We start from the raw sequence: 13,089 nt of genomic DNA on the forward strand, positions 1-13,089 counted from the left end.
ATGCAGTCTCACAAGGACGAGATGCTACCTTGTCCAGTAAAGGAGCTGGGTAAGCTACACAACTTGTTGAGTAGCCACCACGGGTCCCAAGGAAAATGTGTCCAAGGACCTGTGGGCAATATCCCAAAGGTAGAAGGAGGTGAAGGTGGTCTGGTTGGTCCAAAACCCTGCCTTCAGTACCTGTGCCACGAACAAGTTCTTGCAGAATGCAAGGGTTGGACTAATGCCTCTAACTTCATGGGCTCTCGGATAAAAGGTACTGGTGTCAGCACTCCTGTCGGAGTTGTACGCTTTCCGGATTACCTCACGAAGCCAGAAAGAAACAGTGTTCTTTGACACTTCTTTCTTGGTCACCCCGGTGCTAACGAAGAGGCGTCCACACTCAGGCATGAGGTGTCGAGTTTTCTTCAGATAGCGCCAAAGCACCCTCACAAGACAAAGCAGCATCTCATCCGCATCAACATCGGTGAAGTCTTCCAGGGAGGGGATCGTGAAGGACTCGAACCTGGCATCAGGGACCGAAGGGTTCTGAGTCTTCGCTACAAAATCCGGGACGAAACCGAGCGTAACTGATCCCCATCCCCTTGAGTGTTTAACGTCGAAGGAAAGACCGTGGAGTTCTACTCTCTTCGCCGATTCCAGGGCCAGCAGAAAGATGGTCTTGAGGGTCAGATCCCTGTCTGATGACTCTCGGAGAGGCTCGTCGGGTCTGCAAGTCAAGCTCCTTAAGATGAGAGTCACATCCCACCCCTGTGGCCTGAGTTCCCTGGGTGGGCAAGACCTGTCGAAGCTCCTCATTAGGAGCGATATTTCCATGGAGGTGGAAATATCGACTCCTCGCAGTTTAAGGACTAGGGCCAGGGCGGCTCTGTAGCCTTTGACTGCGAAGACAGAGAGGACCTTCTCTCGGCGAAGAAAGATGAGGAAATACACTACCTACTGAAGATGGACCACTTTCCCTGGTATACTGCTGCAGAGGACTGTCTGAGGTAACCAGCCATCTCTGTTGCTGCTCAGCGAGAAAAGCCTCTTGCTCGCAAGAGATGGTGGATAACCGCCAGCCGTGAAGACACAGGGACTGAACTGCTCGGTGGTACCGTTCTACGCGCGGTTGGCACAGCAGGTTGTGCCATGGGGGAATCTCTTGCGGTGCCTCCGAGAGAAGAGCCAGCAGGTTTGGGTACCAATGGCCTAAGGCCATTTGGGTGCCACCAGAATCATCCGAAGATTGCTGGTGATCAGCAATCTGCTGATCACCTTGCGAATCAGGCAGAATGGGGGAAAGGCATAAACTACGAGGTTGTCCCATGGGTGTTGGAACGCGTCCTCTGTAGCTGCCCATGGGTCCAGCACAACTGAGAAGAAAACCTGAAGTTTTCTGTTGTGCCGGGTGGCGAACAGATCCACTACTGGACACCCCCACAGGTCGAAGAGCCTTACGCTACGTCTGGGTGTAGAGACCATTCGGTCCCAATCACCTGATTCCGGCGGCTGAACTTGTCTGCCACTACATTCCTCTTGCCTGGAATGTATCTGGGTGGCAGCTCTACCGAGTGAGCTACGGCCCACTCGTGCACCTGCATCATCAACTGGTGCAACGGGAGGGACACTAGACCCCCGTTTGTTGACGTATGCCACTACCGTGGTGTTGTCGCTCATCAGCACCACTGAGTGTCCCATCACTCGTTCCCGGAACTCTTGGAGTGCGAGGAACGCAGCCTTGAGTTCCAGGTGCTTGTCGTGATGGTTCCACACTCCTTCAACCAGCAACTCTTCCAGGTGTGCGCCCTAACCCTCGGTCGATGCATCTGAGAACAGCAGCATCTCCGGAGGGGGAGTGCGCAGGGGCACTCCTATTAAGAGGTACCTTCGTCTAGCCACCAGGCCAGGTCCTCCCTTACTTCCTCCATGAGAGAGGAACCATGAAAGATTGTGGATCTCGTGCCTGTGACCAGCACTCCTTTAGTCTCCACAGGAGAGGCCACAGGTGAAGACGCCTGTGAGGGACTAACTTCTCAAGTGAAGACAGGTGACCGATCACGACTTGCCACTGCTGTGCTGACTGTTCCCGTCGAGACAGGAACCGTCTGGCTGCCTCCCTGAACCTGCTGATCCGCGATTCTGTGGGGAAGACTCATGCTACTACCATGTCGATCAGCATGCCCAGGTACTTTATCCTCTGCTTGGGTTCGAGACTTGACTTCTCGAAGTTCACCACAATCCCCATTTCGCGGCATAAGTCGAGGAGTCAATCCCTGTCCTGTAGCAACTGCGAGCGGGAGCTCGCCAGGACCAGCCAATCGTCGAGATACCTCAAGAGACGTATCCCGACCGAAGGGGCCCAAGCTGACACCAGAGTGAACACCTGTGGGGCGGTTGAGAGACCGAAACAAAGTGCCCTGAACTGGTACACCGTCCCGTCAAGGATAAAGCGGAGGTACTTCCTGGAGGACTGATGGATGGGTATTTGGAAATACGCATCCTTCAGGTCCACCGAAAGCACGAAGTCGTTCTCCCTGATGGAATCGAGCACTGAGCGCGCTGTTCCATTGTGAACCGAGTCTGGCAAACGAATCGGTTCAAGGGAGAGAGATCTAGCACCGGTTGCCAGCCCCCCAATGACTTCTCCACTAGGAAGAGTCAGCTGTAGAAGCCCGGCGACTGATCTCGTACGATCTCCACAGCTCGCTTGCTCGGCATGGTCTTGACTTCCTCCTGAAGTGCTACGTCCCCGGCAGAACCGGGAATGTATGTCTGAAGGTGGACCGGGTGCGAAGTGAGGGGTGGCCATGACTCGAAGGGTAGCAGATATCCCTCCCAAAGGACATTCACTACCCAGGTCTCGGCTCCGTAGCACTGCCAAGTTGCCCAATGGCTCGCCAGGCAAACCACAACTTCTGGCAGCAGGTGAGGGGGAACACCGTCCCTAGCGTTTCCCCTTCTTCGGCTTCCGCTTGGCGGGACCCCCACAGGAGTAGGAGGCCTGGGAGGAGGGTTGACACTCGCTCCTCGAAGCAGAAGTCGAAGGCTGGGTCTTTCCTCTCGACCTCGATGAAGCTGATGTCTTGGTGGCAGAGGAAGAGCTAGCCAAGCTCCGAGGTTTAGCCGCAGTTGCTCAAGGCTGCCCAGAAGCCTTCGAGACTGCCTGGTGTACTAGGTGGTCACTGTCCTCAGTGCGCCGCTGTTCCACCGCAGCGTCCACCATCTCTTCCCGACGGGCCGCCCTGGTCACCCGAGCCAGGACTGCGTCTCGATGTCTCAGGACCAGGTTGGCCCACAGGTTGGCCATCTGGTGGGCGAGGTAAGAGGTGGCTCTACCTCCAGACTGACACAGTCTCCCGAACGCAGAGTCTTCTTCGGGAGCGATGGGTCCCGAGGAGGCTGCGACTCTGGACACTGTGAGGGACCACAGGTCCATCCAAGAGACTGCTTGGAAGGCTGCAATGGCAGTCGCTTCCAGGGCCAATGCCTTTTGCTGTGAGAACCAGAGGTTCTCAGCCAGCAGGTGATGGAGAGGCACCCCCGGGAGTTAGCCTAGCTATCTCTGGGTCAATCTGCTTGGTCGGCAACGGGTCTACAGATGGCAAGTAGAATCGCCGCTGACGAGGCAGAGGAGGGGGAAGCAGTTTGTCCGACCTGCCGGACCTAAGTGAGTCCTCCTGTCCGGAGACGAAAGAGTCAACTTGACCCAGCACACCGTTGGCCAAGGAGGATCGGGGCAAAGCCATCGTTGTCCTGGGTTCCTTCTTAGGACCCCAGAACAACTCCAACCTCGATGGAGGTTCAGAGGGAGCAACCAACGATCCTTCCCCAAGGTCGTTGTGCTGACGAATCAGCGCAATGACCTCCGCGAAGGACCTCTGAATCTCAGGAGTGATAGCGTCCAGCGGCGATGGACCGTCAGATCCATCCAGGTCGATCACCTCTCTAGACCCTCTTCCTTCAGAATGAAGAACCTTGTCAGACCCCTTGTGGTCTCCTCCAACCGCTTGTGCGTACGACCTGCTCGGTCCCAGGACCGAGTTAGGCTCATAGGCTCTCATGCGGGACCGTGTGGAGCGCACTCATGGTTACCCCTGGTAGCCTCGCTCCTCCCAGTGTAGCCCGAGGAGGTTAAAGGGACAGGTGAGGAAGACCTGACACTCCCACCCTGCCTACCAGCAGAGCCAGTGGGCTGGGAGGACTGCAGGTGATTGCCAACCCGTGGTGGCAACCGAGCTGCAGGTCCAGTCCCGCGGTCTCCATGAGGAGAACCGCTGGACCGAGAACGGTAGCGACGGTCCCGTGCGTCAGGCGAACTGCTACCAGTTGTGCAAGCCGTCCGGTCCCGGTGGGAGCAACGATCGGGTGACCAGTAGTGTCCACTGACATGGTGAGAGCACACCACGTCCTCTCGATGCGTCACGGTACCTGATCCAGCCGAGGCTGGGCCTGGTGACCAGAGGGGACCTCTTCCTGGCCTCGGCACGTGATCGGTCTGGTGGGACCGTCACGTCAACCCTGGGAACTGGGGGATCGCCACGAGAGCGATCGCCGGGCTGCCGAGAGTCACCTGAGTGACCCCCACCAGTCTTCCGCTCCGTGCCTGGGTCCTGACGGCGAGCAGGCTCAGCAGCCTGGAACCAGGAGAAGAGGTACAAGCAGTAGCTGGCACCCCTACGGTCCCCGTATTCTTCTTCCCTGAGGAAGGAGAGATGGGCCCCATTCCCAAAGGAACAGGAGGACCAGCGGAAGACCCACCCTTAGAAGTCTCTGTGTGCGACTTCTTTGGGGGGACGGCCACCTTCTTCTTCCTCGGCTGTGGGGCCTTGGAAGTTGAAGGGGAAGAGGCGGCAGCAGACGACGACGAAGAAGACGACGACACCTTCCTCTTCTTCTTGGACCTCTTCTTCATCAGCTTCCTCAGGACCACCATCAGGTCCTCCATCCAGGATGGAGCTGGGGCAGTTGCGGTAGCAACATGGCCCAACTGCAACTGTCCGGAGGGACCTGCAACGGGAGCAGCAACACCACGGGCAGGAACAGAGACAGCAGGAACAGGCACAGGAACTGGTGGGTGGTCAAGCGGGGAGCTCTTCAGGCACTCGAAGTCAGGGGCTGGGGCGAGGACAGCAAACCCAAGCAGAGGAACCATCTCCTCCCGCGGCACAATGGCTGAGGGGGTCAACTAAGTTATGTGCTGCGTATAGACCAGGAGCGGTGGCGCAGCATACCCTGGTGTAGAGATGGTGGTAGTCGTCAACGTCACTGGGCCATGGGTCACAGGGGCAGCCAGGTGTTGCAACAGCCCCTGAATGCTGGGAGTGCCCGGAAGGCTCAGCGAGCGCCAGACCTGCTGGAGGTCTCCACCCGCAGCGGCAGTCACACCTGTGGAAGCAACAGTCGTGTTGGGGGGGGAGGGGGGGGGAGGGGGTTCCATGCTCGCTGGGAGGGGGCGGGGGTCCCACCCTGAGCAGACAGAAGACCCCGAGTACAGTTCCAGGTCGGGGCGTCGTGCTCCCTCTTCTGTGCTCAACAGGTCGAACGAAGAGGCGGAATGCGGCACGTCCCCCGCAGGGGAAAGAGCCATACGAGGGAGCTGGCTAGGAGGGAGGAATGAGGACAACGTGTCGGTCACCAGAGGTGTTGCGGGAGAGCTTTCCGACGACCCCTTGGCTACCTTACGTGCCCTCTTCCTCCTCTCATTGCACTCCCACTGCTCCTCTAACCACGAAATACAAAAATCATAGGACTCGGACCAAGAACACTCGCGCCCTCGGCACCGCACACACACTACATGGGGGTCCACTTGCTCAGAGGACCTAAAAGACCCACACTTACAGCCCTCCACACCAGGGCAGACTCTCCGGTTGGTTGGGGGGCGGGGGGGCTTCTCACCTTCATGGGCTTTCATGGCTCTAAGTTCCCAATGCAAACCACAAAAGTAAACAAAAAAGAATTCGATAAGTACTTACGCAGATCCATACTATAAGTACTACACCAAGGAAAAGTTGCGAAAAAGAACAGCTTCATAATCGAAAGCACAGAAAGTCTCACGACAATGGCGGGCAGAGAGGTGAACACATGTCTTCATCCGACGGCGGCTGAAAGCATAGTGGAATGTTTACCTCGAGTCGGGCGGGACTCCTGACCATTGAACAAGCAGTTACAACTACCTTGTTAGAAATTTTACAACCGGTCCAGCTGGCGCTGTAATTCTCTATGCAAAGGACCGAGGGTTTGTATTACGTGTCGGAACAAATATGGAGCCATTTTGCAATAGGGGCTAGAACATGAGTAAAACTTGAGGAGTTGCAGAGAGACCGGAGCACAGAGCTCGAAACTGAAAGACTCTGCCCTGGAAAATGAACCTTAGTTACTTCCTGGAGTTTGGATGGATGGGACATGGAAGTATGCATCCTGCTTGTTGATGGTGATCACCCTGGTGAATGGATGCCACGACTGTTGTTTCATTCCCATTCTGAATTTCATCTTCTGGATGAAGAAATTCAAAGCACTGACATCGAGGACAGGCCTTCAAAACCCACGATGAAATTTGAATCTACGTAAACTGCTGTGAATAAATGAAACTAATAGCTATGTAATTACTTGGTAAGTTACTTATATAAAACTAAAATGTTAAAAACTTTGAACTTTAAAAATATTTTTAACCAGATGATCTAGTTCTGTCGACGAGAACATAATCTTCGGTAAAGAGATTGATTGATTGATTGTGTATTATATCTGGCGTCACAACATCTGGGTAATTGACACCGATTCGGTAACGAGAAGTCTAATCTATGTGAAGAATTGATGCGACCAGAGAATTACTCTTGGGAGGAGGCAGCGACTCCCAAAGAAAGAGCTTCTCTGGTAGCGTAGGATAGGTACTTCCTACTGGAAAGCCAAGAGGGAGGATAACAGAAGACGGCCTTGCCTCGTTCCCACATCTCCAAGAGCCAAACTCCAACTTCATTCAAGGATTTCCTTGAAGAGGAAAAAAGCTTGAAACTACTGTCAGGCTGGTCCCTCATCATGAAGGCTGAGGTAGGGGAAGTCAGGGTGGCTGGAGTAAAAAAAGGTCTGAAAGCTCACTAAAAAGTACTTTTTTGAACCGCTTACAGGGCAGTGGATAATAGCGGTCAGCATCGGCTACATGCCTTTTCAAAGGCTGAGACTCATCCAGAAAGTAGCAACGGTGCCTCTCATCAGGACTGGAATCGTCAGAATCGAAGGATAACTGATGCACATGATCGCATCTACAGGACACCTTTCCAACAGCTGTTTGTTGAAGCCTGGGATGAATAAATTGGCTCAACTGAGGGGGTGACTACCTGTGGGCAAGCCCCACCCACCTCCCTGGGACCTCTGGTATGCATTCTTTCAGGTTCAAGGGAGTATGACAGGGACCTTTGTCTATGAGAGTTGGCGGGACAAGTAGCCACCTTCTCCACTAACACTACACTGTCACTAGACACTGGCTACACACACTGTCCATTAGGACTTTAGGGACGGCCCCCATTTGGCCATCGTATTCACAGCCAGATTGATTTTCTGGTCAAATCTGGATTCAAGACTGGCAATGGGGTTAGAGTTGGAAGCATGGGAACCAGGTAAAGGAGTAGGTGGTACAGTAGGAGGGGGTAATGGGAGACAAGACAGGCACAGGAGAAGATATAGGCAATAGGCACATTATTGACCATAAAAGGCTAAGGTGTAGATTCTATGCTAGCTTAAGCCCGACTTTTGGCTCTAGCAACTGGCTTTCTCTTCCTGTCTCTTTCAAGTTTGTCCAAGTGTGACTTTAAAACCTTCCATTTTCTCTTAACCTAGCCACTGCATTCATTACAAGTCAAATCTATCATGCCCACTTTTCCTCTACAATTGGCACAAATGGTATGGGAATCATAAGAGGCCTTAGCCAGTCTTGTCTTGCAGCCTTCACTGCAATAATGAATACTAGATTAACTAGAGTCCAACATAATTCAGTGAAAACAGGTCTCAAAAAACCTAAACTAGTGTTAAATAGCTTGAAGGATACCAAGGGTAAGAATATTTCACTAACCTTGGAAAAATATAAACCAGTAAGCAAACAGAATTCAAAATAAGCTGCTCCATACAATCGATGTTTAGTCATAAGGCAGCAGGCCCAGCAGAAATGAATTGAGCTCTTCAGCTTTGTTGTACCTATTGTTCCCCAAAATTGGGTGGGGTCAGCCACCTACAAGAAAACTATAGCTATGTAATTACAGTGGAACCTTGGTTTTCATATGAACGCAATCCGTTCCAGAACGTCTCACAAAGTTCGAAATGTACAAAATATGACAAACTTTTAATCAATTTGTATTTTTCATAGATACGAAACCTGAGGTCTTAACAATGGGATAATCTTCTAGCACCAACTGGAAACCAGTTAAAAAACAATAAAAGATTGTAAAGCAAGGAATCTGTGGCATCTGGCAACTCATTCGTATATGAGGTGGAAGCTGGTCACCGACCGGGCTTGGAACCTCATGACACAGCAGTCTTTCTTTAACTGCCCTGGAGAGTTGACTTTCACTTTGGTCTCCTCCCCCCAAGCCGGTTTTTTTACCTAACCCCATGGTTTGTTTCATATTTATCCAGCCCGGAAGCCCTGTGACCATCATGTTTTTTAGACAGCCTTGCAGGATTCCCGTGTTCACGTTCCCTTGGGACAGATGCAAATTGCAGTAAATGTGCCTCACGCCTTTTCCTCTGCTTTGTCATCGGCTGTGTTATGTGTAATACTGGTCTGTCTCCCAAGAAGATATTGCCTCTTCAGGGAGAGAGGGGCCAGCTACAGTTTGTTCTTTAGCATTTTATATTTATGTTGAAGATATTTTGAAAACATTTGTATTATGACATTAATGTTTTATGTATCTTTGATTTGATCTAGTCACACATTTTCTGGGAATATGGTAATGTTTTAGTCTTTCAGAATTTGTGTTTTTGGGATGTTCAGGATATTAAGGGTTCGTGTTGCAGACTAGGTTTTTAAGCTAGAATTCAGCTGTTTAGCATAGGAGTATTCCTACACTTATTCAACATGAATTTTAATGGCATACAATTGCGTTCTTCACATCTGCTTGCAGGGCCAGTCATGATTACCGTCTCATCTCTTTCCCATCACTTTGGTGGGGGAGGGACTTGAGTCACATGGCTCTTCCTTGTATCCTTTTAGATAAATATGTTATTGTCATGATACAATAAAGTTTTATGCATACTTACCTGGCAGATATATACTTAGCTATAGACTCCGTCGTCCCCGATAGAAATTCGAATTTCGCGGCACATTCTACAGGTAGGTCAGGTGATCTACCGCCCCGCCGCTGGTGGCGGGAATAGGAATCATTCCCGTTTTCCAAGACAGATTTTCTCTTCCACCTGTCTCCTGAGGGGAGGTCGGGTGGGTCCATACACGTATATATCTGCCAGTAAGTATGCATAAAACTTTATTGTATCATGACAATAACATTTTTATGCATTCAACTTACCTGTCAGATATATACTTAGCTGATTGGCACCTTTGGCGGAGGGTAAGAGACAGCTAATCTACTGAAATAGACAGGAAACAACATATGTTGTAGGTAATAAAATTAAAAACCTTGATTCCTACCTGTGTTAGCGAAAGACTTCATGGCTACTGCCTAGGAGCCCGTATCGCTTCAAGAGCCTCAGCGAGGTAGTGACCTCATGCTAAGAGTTCTTGATGGTCTGTTACCGGGGTCTTACCCACTTACGCTTCAGAACCTTAGGATCTTTGTCAATGGGGTCCTATCCACTTACATGACAAAACACACCTTGCCTATTGCATGATCATAGAGCACGACACTAATCCCGATCACCTGATCCTCATTGGGGTTAGTACTACGATTGAAAGGAGTCATCCCCGAACATCCTTTCAAGCAACCCACAACTCAACAACAATATTAAAACTAATTATTAAAAATATTAAAAACAAATTTAAGGATCAGCGTCTGCTCCATTTCCCAGCATAGTATCCGCTGATACATAAGGTCCAAGAGCGAAACATTTATCGTATGTTATTCTAACATCCTTTAAATAGTGGGATGCAAATACTGAATTGCACCTCCAATAAGTTGCTGCTAAAATGTTTTCTCATGGACATATTCTTCGTAAAAGAAAGGGAAGTTGCCACAGCCCGGACTTCGTGAGCTTTCACTCTCAGCAGCTTTAAAGAGTTCTCTTGGCAATTCCTATGAGCTTCGGTAATTACATTTCTGACAAAGAATGCCAGTGCGTTCTTTGACATCGGTCTCTTGGGGTTTCTTACCGAACACCAAAGACCTTGTCGACATCCCTGAAGCTGTGTCTTCTTTTCTAAATAAAATTTTAAGGTCCTGACTGGGCAAAGGGACCGATCCAACTCTCTTCCTACCAGAGAAGAGAGTCCCTTGACTTCGAAACTTCTAGGCCAAGGTTTAGAAGGGTTCTCATTCTTCGCTAGGAAAAGATCCTGGAAAGAAATGACAGCCGAGTCTTTTCTAAATCCACCGAGAGTCCAAAGCATGCAATTCACTGATCCTCTTAGCAGTTGCTAGAGCCAACAGGAATATGCATTTGCTAGTAAGATCTCTGAATGAGATTTTATCTATAGGTTCGAACCTGTCCGACATCAAGAACTTAGGACAACGTCCAGGTTCCAACTCGGGGGAATCGATGATCTCAATTTCTTAGTCTCGAAAGACCTGATGAGATCATGAAGATCCTTATTATCTCGAGATTCAGCCCTCTGTTTCTAAAAACAGCTGAGAGCATGCTCCTATATCCTTGATAGTTGATACGGCCAATTTGGATTCTTCTCTTAAGAAGAGGAGAAAATCCGCGATTTCGGTTACAGAGGTATTGGAAGAGGACAGCTTCTTCGACCTACACCATCTACGGAAAACTTCCCACTTCGATTGTAGACCCGCAGGGTAGAGGCTCTGCGGGCTCTAGCAATTGAAGTTGCCACTCTCTTTGAAAAGCCTCTCGCTCTGACCAGTCTTTCGATAGTCGAAAGGCAGTCAGGGAGAGACTTTGGATGTTTTTGTGGAACCTCTCGAAGTGGGGTTGTCTGAGCAGATCTGTCCTGTCTGTAGAGATCTGGGGAAGTCCACCGTCCATTCCAGTACCTCTGTGAACCAGATTCGGGAAGGCCAAAAGGGAGCAATTAGAGTCATTCTCATTCCTTCCGATGCCACAATTTTCTTACTACTTCCCCCAGCAATTTGAATGGGGAAAGGCGTATGCATCTATGGATGACCAATCCATGGAGGAAGGCATCCGATCGCTGTGGCTCTGGGATCTTCTTCTAGCGAGCAGAAGTTGTCTATTTTCCTGGAGAGGAACGTGGCAAACAGGTCGATTTCTGGTGGGGGGTTCTCCCCAGAGTGAGTGACCATATTTGTCTGCAGACTTCTGAGTGGAGCATCCACTCTGTCGGGAGAAACTGGTTCTTTCTGCTCAACCTGTCTGCCCTTAGGTTTTTTACTCCTTGGACAAACCTTGTACGCAGAATAATGCCCCGTTCCTCTGTCCAGGTTAATAGAGCTCTCGCTATTTCGTTCAGAGAGAAAGAGTGAGTGCCCCCTTGATTACGGATGTAAGCCAGAGCTTGTGGTGTGTCGGAATTGACTTGAACACTACCGCCTCTCTGACTTCCGCTTCGAAGTATTCCAGGGCTAGATGAATTGCCAGGAGTTCCTTCGCATTGATGTGCAGAGTAGTTTGTTGTCTGGTCCAAACACCTGCTACTTCCTTTGGACCCAGTGTTGCTCCCCAACCTGTTTCCGAGGCATCGGAAAACAACACTCGGTGAGGGTTCCGAATCAAGAGGGACACCCCTTCGTTCCTTGTTAATGGGGTTAACCACCACTTTAGGTCTTGATTTTATCCCCTGTTGGATGGAAAACGTCTGACAAGTCTCCTGTCTTTTGACTCCACATCCTCTTTAGATAAAATTGCAGAGGTCTGAGATTTAATCTTCCCAGGGAAATGAACTGCTCTAACGAGGAAAGGGTGCCCAGCAGACTGAGCCATTCCCTCGCCGAGGTCCGTTCTTTCCCTAAGAAGTTCGAGATCTTTTCTAAGCCTCGAGTAATTCTGTCTTGAGATGGAAACGCCCGAAACCCGAGAATCCATCTGTATCCCCAGATAGACTATGTTCTGTCTGGGGATCAATTGGTTGATTTCTCGAGGTTCACGAGCAGTCCCAGAGATTTTGTCAAGTTCAAAGTCTTCTCCAAGTCCTTCAAGCAACTGAATTTCCGATTTTGCTCTTATTAGCCAATCGTCCAGATAAAGGGATATATTTATCCCTCTAGATGTAGCCATCTCGCAACGTTCATCATTAGCCTCGTGAACACTTGAGGGGCCGTTGAAAGGCCGAAGCATAGGGCTCTAATTGGTTATACTTTCCCCTGCATCATGAATCGGAGATATTTCTTCGATGATGGATGCAGGGGGACATGAAAGTATGCATCTTGTAGATCTAAGGAGACCATCCAATCTCCTGGACGAAGAGCCGCAAGAACCGATTTTGATGTTTCCATAGAGAACTTTGTGTTCTCCACAAATCGGTTCAATGCGCTCACATCCAGGACTGGTCTCCACCCTCCCGAGGATTTCGGAACCAGAAAAAGACGGTTGTAGAATCCTCCAATCGGAATGCGGATCCCGAACCACTTCGATGGCCTCCTTTGCAACATCTGTTCTACAGTTGCAATAATGCTTCTTTCTTGGCAGGGTCCCTGTATTGGGCTGACAGTTCCCTCGGGTTCGTAGTCAAGGGAGGTCTGTCTCGAAAGGGGATCATATATCCCTTTGTTACCACGGAAAGGGACCAAATTTCTGCCTGTCTCCGAGCCCATTCTTCGGAAAATTTCCGAAGTCTGGCTCCTACCGGTGCTTGAAGGACTGTTGTCTCATTTAGCTCTCTTGATAGGTCTGAAGGAAGGCCTACCTCTCTTCTGCACTCCTCTCTTCTTAAAAGAGGGTCTGGCCGAGAGGTACTTCCTCGAAAGGGCTGTTGAGGAGCCCGAGTCTCTCTCTTAAATAGGACCCGAAGTCCTCGATTTCTTTGCAGAT

This window comes from Macrobrachium nipponense, chromosome 2 (assembly GCF_015104395.2).
Source record: "Macrobrachium nipponense isolate FS-2020 chromosome 2, ASM1510439v2, whole genome shotgun sequence".
NCBI classification, from domain to species: domain Eukaryota; kingdom Metazoa; phylum Arthropoda; class Malacostraca; order Decapoda; family Palaemonidae; genus Macrobrachium; species Macrobrachium nipponense.